Here is an 11,659-nt window from a genome sequence, read left to right as displayed (position 1 = left end):
CTCTTTACGTCCATTCTTAATCGAACATGACATCTAAACACTTTTTCATTCTTCCCAAAGCACCTTTCCTACTTCATTTATTCTAAACTCTCACTTCTGCATCTATTCTTTCCATCCACAGCAACATTGTGACCCTAGATATTTAAAAATACAATACTCTACCTCTCAAGCAACCTCGCCATTCAAAACTATATTCATCCCCCTACCATCTACCACCAACTTCTCGTTTACACTTTCCATCACTTTACTCTTATTCTCATTTACTTTCTCAATTTCACTCCTTTCACACACCTCTTCCAAACTCCTTTACAAACTGTCTCAATCTCTCCTCTGAATCAGCCACTCAGTGCAGTATCATCTGCAAACAGCCCAGCTGCTTCAGATTCCACTCTCCCACCATCAACATTCACTCAGACTCAGATCTCCACCTAAAACTCTTGCATTCACCTTCCCCTTATAACACCATCCATGTAAATATTAAACAACCAAGGCGACATCACACATCCCTGTCGCAGCCCCACTCTCACAGGAAACCAATCACTCACAGCATTTCCCACTCTTACACACGCTCTACCATTTACATAAAAACTTTTCACCCCTTTTAGTAACCTACCATCAAGTCCATACAATCTTAAAACAGTCCACAAAGCCTCCCTATCAATTCTATCATACGCTTTCTCTAAATCCATAAATGCCCAAAACACATCCTTGCCTTTCGCCAAATACTTTTCACACACTTGTCTCACAGCAAACACCTGATCCACGTATCCCCTCCCTCTCCTAAAGCCACACTGCTCATCACCAATCACTCCCTCTGTACCCTCTCTAACTCTCATCATTAACACTCTACCATACACCTTACCTACAGCACTCAACAGACTTATACCCCTAAAGCTAGTACATTCATATTTATCACCCTTGCCTTTATACAATGGGACCACACAAGCACTTGCCCAGTCAATTGGCACCATACCTTTCACAAAGCACACATTCAATAATCTTACTAACCAGTCAACAATAGTCACTCCACCATCCTTCAGGCATTCCACAGCACACCCATCCATACCTGCAGCTTTCCCTGTTTTCATCTCCTTTCCTGCCTTCTCCACTTCCTCCTTCGTGATCAAAGAATCATTCAATTCTCCCAACACATTTATTCCTTGCACCCTTCCATCCACCACAATCTCAGCCATCTTTCCTCCTCTACATTTAACAATCTTTCAAAATACTCTGCCCATCTCTTCCTTACTGCATCCATCTCAATTAACATCCTTCCATCCTCTGCTTTTACTCACTCTTCCTTCCCAGACTCTCCCTTTTGCACCCTTTTCACCTGTTTCCAAAACATTTTCTTATTCTGTTGAAAATTCTCTGTCAGCCGCCTACCCCACCTCTCATTTGCTGCTTTAGCATCACGCACAGCCCTTCTCGCCCTATTCCTCTTTTCCTTATACCTTTAATACCACATCTCATCCTTCCTCTGCAGCCACACTTCATATGCACGTCTCTTCTCAGCCACAGCCATACTTACTTCCTCGCACCACCATTCACTTCCGTTTCTTACACCACCACCCACACGTCTCACACCACACACCTCTTCTGCATGCCCCACCACAGCACTCTTAAATAACTGCCATTCCTCCTCCACACTGCCATTTTCCCGATCTTTCACTGCGTTCCACTCATCTTTCAATTTCTCCTGATACTCTATCTTTTTCTCTCTTTTATCCAACTCACTCACTTTCAAAACTTCGCTGCCACACCTAACCCTCCTAGCTCTCACCCATCTCTTACCCTCAACCCTCCCCTCTCAGAACTCTCACATCCAACAATCTTCCTATTACATTCCTAGACACAACCACATAGTCCATCAAAGCTCTATCAACAACCCTTCCACCCTCCTGTCTCACCCATGTATACTGTACTTATAAATATCTTTCTTCTCAAACAGTGTATTTCCAATCACCATCTCTCGCTCAACACACATCGCTATCATTCGTTCTCCATTTTAATTTCTTCCAGGCACACCATGCATACCAACTACACCTTCAACTGCTACATTTCCCACTCTAGCATTCAGATCTTCCATCATTACCACATTCACATTCGCTCCAAAACTCTGCAGACACTCATCAACATCATTCCAGAAAGACTCCCTCTCTTCTTCATCCCTTTCACTACCAGGCCTATATGCACTCACAAACACCCACAACTCACGTTCAAATTTCGCTTTCACTCACATCAGTCTCGATGACACCTCCTTCCATTCAATCACACACTGCTGTACTTCCGGACTCACTAACAAGGCCACACCTTCTCTTGCCCTTCCTCTATCAACACCTGACAATCTTCCATTCACACTTCCAAACATAGACTCACCCTTCCCTTTCATCTTCGTTTCACTCAAAGCTAACACATCCAACTTTCTTCTCACAAACATTCTCCCAATCTCCTTCCTTTTAGCCTCAATCGTACTACATCCACGCACATTCATAGACCCAATCTTCAGGGTACGGGGATAACTCAATCCCCCATCCCTTTCTCTGGCCTGTCTCTTTTTAAGAACTAAAAAACAGAGGAGGCGGTCCCTAGTCCCCTCACCCCGCCCCTTTTAGTCGCTTTTTACGACACGCAGGGAATACGGTGGCAATATTCTTCCTAATACAACCTGGCTGCAGAGTAGTAGTACCACCCCATAGTGCGGCCAGATTGTGTCCCCCCCGCCACAGGGGGGAGTCCTAAATATCCAATCAGTGCAATGGTTGATATACTGTATATCAGACACTAAGGACTGGGTGGGTGGGCAGATCTGAGTGGGCAAAATGGGCCATGTGGTAGTAAATGATGAGCCACAATAAGGTAGATACCGGTATAAGTAAATGTGATAATGTAGGTGTTTGAAGTTGGCTTGTAGTAAGGATAGTCATTTTTATTATGCAATATCAAACCATAAATGGGTGAGGTAGGTGGATAGAGTGGGTGGAATGGTGGACGTTGGTGGAGTGTGCTGGAAAATGTGCATGCTCGTACTCTGAAGGCATGTTTTGTAGGCAGGCCAGTAAGATGCAAGTCTAAGGTGCAGAAGCAACAAAAGCAGAATTGCTCTGGGACCTGCGGCGAGGTTCTTGTTTCAAACAGTTTGCTGTATTTAAGGACCACTTTTATGTTTGAATGGGCTTAAATGAAGAACTTTTACTAAAGTTGCTGCTAAACGGCTCCACCACAGGTATCAGCTGACAGCAGATTTGTATTCTCCATGTCAAATAACCTTATTTGGGACCACTTTTATGTCTTAATATGTTTAAATTATGCAGAGTTACTGAAGTTGTGGCTAGACAGCGTCACCTCAGGTGTCAGCTGATGCATGGCAGATTGGGATTCTCCAAATTACCGTATATGGTACCACTTTTATGTCTCCAAAGGCCTCCTTTCAGCAAATCCGCCAGAGGCAGAAGAAGAACGCTGGCCACTCATTGACCTGATGGTTATCGTCGCAGGTAAAAGTGGATGGGAGTGAGTAGGGTGGGTTCAGATGGTGGTGGGTGGTGGGGCCTGTCAGGATGAGTACACCCTGTGACGGTTAGTGTTATATTAGTGTCGTTGTTGGCAGTGGGAAGGTGTAAGTCACAGACTTTTCCTAGAAGCACGTTGTCAAAGTGTACAAAAAGGGGTAACTTAAGTAGAAAAAAATGAATGTGTTGACTGGGGTAGCTGCGGATGAAAGGGCAGGGTGAGAGTACACCTTATGAAGATGACCACTGTATGTTTTTCCTGGTATGGTCATGGTAACAGTTTAGTACAAAACCTTCTCCACAAAAACAAATATGAAAGACACGAAATTAACATATGCCACTCTCCTGTACCTGTCACCTCTTAACGCCAGGAAAAATACCTTGTCATACAGGGACTGAGACTTGTTGGATTCACACGCAGAGTGCATCCAGCCGCCCTAAAACAATATCGCTCCTACCGCGGTGAGCCAATAGGGCCTATCTGCCCAACAAAGATGTCATACCTGAATGATAACACTTCCTGCCATCCATACCTCCCCCCCCTTCTCTCTCTCTCTCTCTCTCTCTCTCTCTTGCAATGAAGGTCTAAATCTCTATTACTTCCTTTACTACTACTGTCTTACTTTATTTCATTCTTGTATTACAGTATTTGTAGACTTAACCCTGGTTCGGAAGAAATCTCTGACTTTTGGGGTTTATTTATCCCTCCCTGAGGACCATGATCTCTACCATTAATTTTTTTTTTTTTAATGTTTTCCGACTCTGGGCATAGGCTTCACAGCCTTCTCCCAAGGCCCAGTAGTCTTCCTACATACCATACACCTCTACATGTCACCGCTCTTTTTATTTTATATTTGCTACCCTTCAGACGGTTCTCTTTACTGGATTGAAAGAACCCTTTTAATAATGAGGTCACTTCACTTCATTATCTTTCCCCTTTCTCAATGACCACCATCCACCCCTCCACTTTACTCTAAATAACAATCCCTCTCCTTCTTCAGACAACATTTGCAAGCATTCTTTTACAACTTTCCCTCAGCTTCTTCGCCACCACCAGCTTTCCATCATACTGGCCATATCGTTCTCCTTCTCCCCTTACCTGCATTCAGCTTAGTTTATACCCAGCCCTTCGCGCCACATCATAATTTATCAAGTGATTCCTTTCATTTTCTCTAATACATTTCAGTTTCGATTAACTGTTACTTACTTTACGTCTTTTCTTCATTTGATTCATAAGCCTTCCAGGGAAAGTCTTCATTAAACTCACTGCAATTTTCCTACATCAGAAGAATGTTCAGCTGTAAGGAAATGTTAGGAGTAAATTCACAAAATCTCTCAAATGACCTATTTGTTACATTCTTACATACCTAATTGTTCTTACCTTATTGTATCTTTATAGGAATGAGTCAAGCTCGTACTGTCCCGTGTCTTAAACCATATTTATCGTACATATCTTTAAATTTGTGAATTGTTTTGGCACACACTCTTTCATTCGGTAGTGCATTCCATTGATCAATTGCTCTGTTTGGGAAACTGAATTTCCTTACGTCTTTTTCACCTCTCTTCTTATGCAGTTTTTTGCAGTGTCCTCTTGCTGATGCTTCTCCATATGTTAAGTAATCATTTATGTCTATTTTCTCCTTCCCTGATATGCATTTATATAGCATTATCATGTCACCTCTTTTCCTTCTCTCCTGTAGTGTTGGTAGATTCAGTTTATTTAGTCTTTCTTCGTAGCTTAGATCCCTTAAGCTTGGTATCCATCTTGTAGCGGCCCTTTGAACATTTTCAATATTGTCTATGTGTTTTTTGAGATGAGGACTCCAGACTACTGATGCATACTCCAGGGTTGGTCTGATGAATGATGTTATTATCCTTCTTAGCATGTCTTCATTTATGTATGTGAATGCTATTCTCATATTTGCAAGCAGTGTATACATGTTCCGTACCTTCTCACTGATGTGGTCAGCCGGAGATAGTCTGTTATTGATAATCACACCTAGGTCCTTCTCTCTTTCTGATGTGTGTACGGTTTTATTTCCTAACGTATAATCCCAATCAGGTCTTTTTCCACTTTTACGAAACATGATTACATGACACTTGTCCACACTGAATTCCATTTGCCATGTATTACTCCATTCATGAAGTTTATTTAATTCTTCTTGTAGCTCTTTACAAGAGTCTGTGTTAGTAATTCTCCTTTGTATTTTTGCATCATCTGCAAACATATTTAGATAGCTTTCATTTCCAGTGTTACTGTTTATATCATTTATATACACTAAAAACATGATTGGTGCCAGCACTGAACCCTGTAGTACGCCACTAGTCACTTCTTTCCATGATGAGTAGTTTCCCCTTAGTACTGTTCTCATTTCTTTTTTTATGAGAAAATTTTGCATCCAACAAAACAGTTTGCCTCGAATTCCTCCTTGATGGTACAGTTTCCATAAAAGTCTCTGGTGTGGTACTGTGTCAAATGCTTTCTTGAAATCTAAATACATACTGTCCACCCATCCTTCTCTTTCCTGTATTGTGTCTGTTACTCTGTTATAGTAGCTCAACAGATTAGTAACACATGATTTTCCTTTTCTGAAACCAAACTGTCTTTCTGTTATCATACTGTGTTCTTCTAGATGAGTTACCCAAGCTTTTCTTATAAGCTTTTCTAATACCTTGCTTACAACACTGGTCAGTGAAACTGGTCGGTAGTTGAGTGGATTTTGTCTATTCCCTTTCTTGAATAATGGGACAATGTTTGATCACTACTTTTATTTATTATATCCTCCTCAACCTGTTTTTGGGCTTCCCTCCTTATTCTTGTATAATCGTTTCTTGCCTGTTTGTAATTATTATATGCCCTTTCACTATTGTGTCTTCTGTATCTATTCCACAACAAATCTCTTCTTTCTTTTGCCATTCTGTATTGAACCATTTCTGTATTTTCTTATCTGCTTCTTTGTGCTGTGGGATGTACTTCTGGACTCCTATTTCATAAAATTCACAAAATTTTTTATATACAGCATTTAAATCTTGTCCTCTAAGCTCAATTTCCCAATCAACTTCTAAAAAATACTTCTTTAGGTCTTGATAATTTCCCTTTTTATAGTTTAGGCTCTTTTTGTAACTTTCATTGCTATTCCTGAAGTTGTAATTTAGTACTGCATGATCGCTTTTGCCGAGTGGAGGGTGATATATTAAACTGTCAATATCATTTCCTTGCCTAGTAAATATGAGATCTAGCATTGAAGGTACACAGAGTCCTCTTTTTCTGGTGGTTTCCCTCACATGTTGCGTTAGGAAAAACTCTTGCACGAGATCCAGGAGCTTTTGGTCCCAACAGCTTTCTTGGCTAATTATATCTAGAGTATTCCAATTTATATTTGTATTAGAATCTCCAGTTAGTATAATTCTTTTCGATTTCTCTTCCATTTTATGTAGCAATGCTCTTAAACTCTGAATTGTACTCTCTGCCAGGTCCTCATATTCGTCTCTTTCCCATATGTTTGATCTGGGTGGCATGTACAAATTGGCAACAATTACTTTCCCTTCAGATGTGTTGATCTCTACTGCAATCGGTTCTACTTGTGAGGGCATATCTAGTTTTATTTCATTGACTTTTAGATTTTTCTTAGTTAATAGTATAATTCCTCCTCCTTTTTTTTAAGTTTCTGTCTCTTCTCCATGTATTGTATTCCTCTAAGTTTAGTATGTCATTGGATATCCTTGGTGTTAATTTTGTTTCAGTTAGGCATATTATATGTGGTTCATTTTCTCTGACATAATCATTCATCTCTAGTAATTTAGATACCATTCCATCCACATTTGAGTACATCAACTTTATCATCTTGTTTATATACTTGTCATGACATGGTTCTACTACCTTCCTCCTTTTTATTCCCTCCTGTTTATGTACCACTTTCGTACCTGCAATCCTATTACTTTGTAAAAAAAAAAGTGTTCTTCTCCTCTTCTGATCTTCCCTCATTTTTTGTTTTTGTTTTCTTCTCTTTCAGTAATTCCAGTTCCTCTTGTGTTAGGCATCTTTTTATCCATACATTTTTGAACTCCTCTTTTTCCATATGATTCTTTGCATTTTTTAGTATCTCCTCCACGGTGTTTACACTCTCGAAAGTTACCTTTAGAGGTCTTGACTTGCTTTTCTCGTATTTCCCTAACCTTTTGTGTTCCTCTATGTCTTTACTAAAAGATTTCCTCTGATTCTTCTTTCAATAAGCTCATTACATTTGCCATCTCCTTTTTGTCTCTTGTGGTCTTGTTTTTTACTCCTTCCTCTTCTATACCAGTGATTACTATAGATTTGTTGATATCTACTGAATCTCTGACTAACTTTGGATTGTTCTGGATTATTCTTTTCACTTCGTTTTTAATGCTTTTTTCTTCCACCCTTGTTTCTAAGTCTTTCTTTACTTTCACCATTTCACCATACGTGGTTTCCACATCATGTTTGTAGCTTTGCACAGCTTCATTCACCTGTGTTATCTTCTCCTCAATATCACTGCTCTGGTCTATCAAAGTCCTTACTTGCCTAATTGTCTCTGTATCATTTTTGAACTCTTCCATAATACTCTCGTGATTGACTACTGTACTTGCCATTTCACTCATTTTCCTCCTAAGTGTACTCAATTCCACTGTTAGTTCACTGATGGTTGTGTCTTTCTTGTTGACCTCCCTTCCTAGTTTTTCTATTTCTTCCTTTTGCAAGTGCATCTGCTTCTTTATTTCATCAATTTCATTTTTGAAAGCCATCTCCAGTTTGTGTACACGTTCAACCAGTCTATTGTGAGTCTCCATTTTAACCAGTTCTTGGTAGAAATCATCATCTTGCTTTCTACCTTTATCCCTTTTGTTTTCCAAATTTGCTTTACTAAAGTATGTGGCCATTTTGCAATACTAAAAGCACAGAGTACTTACATTCCCTGGGGCAGTTGTAGTCTAAACAAACAATCAGCTGACTGAGTGCATTCTTTCGCTACTCGGTTCTCTTTTCTGTTTGAATAAGTCTTGTTTAAACTTCTTATTTTTTTTTTTTTAATAATAAAAAATCATTTACTCTAACCTGGTACAGAGCTTGACTCATATAAAGATACTAATTTAGGTAATGCCACTGGCCATGCTGGCTCGGTATGGAGCGCTGTCGGCCACGTCTGTTCTCCTTGGTAGCTGCTGTGTGTGTGTGTGTGTGTGTGTGTGTGTGTGTGTGTGTGTGTGTGAATGAAAATATGTAATGGATGCAAGAGCATACAGAGGTTGGGAAAGTGGACTTTTGTACCACCACTTTGTGATGGTGAAAGTCAAGGTACAAATGTGATGTATGAATCGGAAAGAACGATAGGAGGAAGTAGTTCATGCAAGGAGGGTAGAAACGTTGCAAGAGGATGGAAAATAGGCAGAATATAAGAAAGAAGTGGACGAGCGATTAGGTAATTATGATTTGGAGCAGGAGGGGGAGGTGGAAGGTGTGTGCGAAATATTAACCAAAGAAATCTGTACAGCATGTAAGGTGGTCTGTGGAGTGATGAGAGGCAAAAGGGGGTGCAAGGAACAGCATGGTGGAATGAAGAGGTGAGACAAGCTGTGGCGCAATAGAAGAAAGCATATAGTGAGTGGATAGGACAAAGGCATGGAGGAAGTTGAGATGGAAGAATGAGTTATATGTGCAGAAGAAGAGATAGATAGAAAGATTATTAAGGGAGAGAAAGAAGAGAGTGGATGAGAAATATGGAAGGAATATGCGTGTAAAGTGGAGGGAATGTAAGAAACTGTTTTAGGAGCAGGTAAATAGAGTCTGACAGAGTGATAAAGAAGTTAGTAGAGAAGTGAAAGACAAAATGGTAATTTGATAATGGAGAAGGGTGAAAAAGTTAGCAGATGGAGTGAACACTTTATGGAGTTGTTAAACATAGAGAATGAAAGTAGTGCGGGTATAGGTGGCTGGGGAATGGCTGGAAGAGGAAGGGAGGTGGAAAGGGAGGAGATCAGTAGGACTGAAGTACTGGAAGCAATTAAGAAAGTTAAAATGGGGAAAGTCGCAGGAATTAATGGAGTGTGTGGTGAAATGCGCAAGCATAGGGGAGAAATAGTAGTAGAATGGATATGGAAAATGTAAAGATTGACCTGGTAGGATGGTCGAGTCTTGGATGATTGGAACTAAGGTATAATTATTCCCCTGTACAAATGGAAAGGGGAAAAAGAAGTGTGTGGTAATTATAAGGGTATTTGTTTATGGTAGGATACTTATGGTAGGATACTTACTGATAGAGTTGGGGAAATAACAGAGGAATCAGTTGGAAAAGAACAGGGAGATTTTACGAAGGGAAGAAGTTGTGTAGATCAGATATTCATCCTAAGATCTTTAGTGAAAAAGTTTCGAGAGAAGAGAAAGAAGTTGTCTGCGGCTTTCATGGATTTCGAGAAAGCATATGACAGAGTGAACGGACAAGGAATGTGGAAAATATTAAAAATCTATCTATCTATCTATCTATTGCCAGACGCCTCAATCCCGTTTGGGGAGGCCACAAACAAATCGCCTCCAAGTCGCCCTGTCCCCTGCCATTTCACTCCCCTGCTCCCAACTCACACCCCCCTCTCTCATACACCTCTCCACCCCATCTCTCCATCTCATCCTCGGCCTCCCCCTCCCTCTTTCCCCCTCCACCTCACTCACATACACTCTCTTCGTCAGTCTTTCACCCTCCATCCTCTCCACATGGCCAAACCACCTCAGTGTGTTCCTCATAACGCTTCCTATCACATCCACATCAACACCACAACGCTCCTTTATATCCTCATTCGTCAGCCTGTCTCTCCATGTGACTCCACAGGCTCCTCTTAAATAACTCATTTCCACGGCTCTCACTCTTGACTTGTGTCGTTCCAAATATATGGAGTAAATGGGAAAGTGTTCAATGCCGTGAAGAGTATGTGTGAGGGTGCTAAGACTGCAGTGCATGTGGATGGCAAACTGAGTGAATTTTTCTATCTGAATGTTGGATCGACAAAAGGGATGTATCAAATCTTCATGGTTGTTCAATTTGTATATGGATGGGGTTATAAAATAGATACAAGGTAGGGCAGTGGTGTTGGAGTGGCCCTAACGAGAGAGAGTAGCGTTTGGAAACTTCCTCTTCTGTTGTTTGCAGATGTCACTGTACTATTACATAAAGACGAAGAGGAACTTCAAGGCTCGGTAAATAAGTTTGGGAGAACATGTATGAAACGGAAACAAACGGTGAATGTAGGAAAGAGTAAAATTATGGTCTTCGACAGAAGTCAAGTCACCGAATGCACAGTGAAGTTGGATGATGCGGAAATGGAAAATGTGACTGCATTTATGTACTTAAATAGCGTGATGAGTAAGGGTGGAAGCATGGAGGATGAAGTGCTTGAAAGGATACAGCAAGGAAGAAAGGTTGCTGGTTCTCTGAAAGCGTTGATAAGAAATAAGGAAAAGGAGCAAGGAAGTTAAAAAATTGCTGCATGATAGTATTGTGATACCAACCCTAACGTATGGAAGTGAAGCTTAGACTTTGTTGGAAGGACACAATTCAAGAGGGAGTGCTGTGGAAATGAGTTATCTAAGAGGAGCATGTGGAGTTGCATGAAGAAAGAGACTGTGACAAGTGAGGAAGTGAGGGAGCCTTGTGATGTGGATGTGGATACGATAGAAAGCATTAAGAGAAATACACTGAGGTGTTTTGGCCATGTGGTGAGGATGGAGAGCGAGAAACTAACGAGGAGAGTGTATCTGGGTAAGGTGGCAGGGGGGACAGGGACGGGGAGGGCGAGGATGAGGTGGTGGGGGCGAGAGGGAGGGGGAGGCAGAGGATGATGTGGAGGGATGGAATGTAGAGAGATATGAGAGAGGGGAGTGTGAGCTGGGGGGAGAGCAGCGAAATGGCGGAGGACAGGGCGACGTGGAGGCGATTTGTTTGTGGCCACCTCTTACGAGATTAAGGCGTCTGGAAATAGATAGATAGACGAGCAGTTCTACAATCATATGTCATCTTCAAAACGTACACTGTCCAATTAAGTGATAATATTTCATGGTAAAAGTCATGTCATGGACGAGAACAAAGATGCCTTTCCATGCCGATCCTAATACAAGTTCAAAATCCAGCAATAAGTCC

The sequence above is a fragment of the Coenobita brevimanus genome, chromosome 71 (assembly GCF_032717465.1).
Source record: "Coenobita brevimanus isolate Jiangsu-jjx chromosome 71, ASM3271746v2, whole genome shotgun sequence".
In the NCBI taxonomy this organism is placed as follows: domain Eukaryota; kingdom Metazoa; phylum Arthropoda; class Malacostraca; order Decapoda; family Coenobitidae; genus Coenobita; species Coenobita brevimanus.
The sequence above is the reverse complement of the archived record's forward strand: the minus strand, read 5'-3'. Positions refer to the sequence as shown.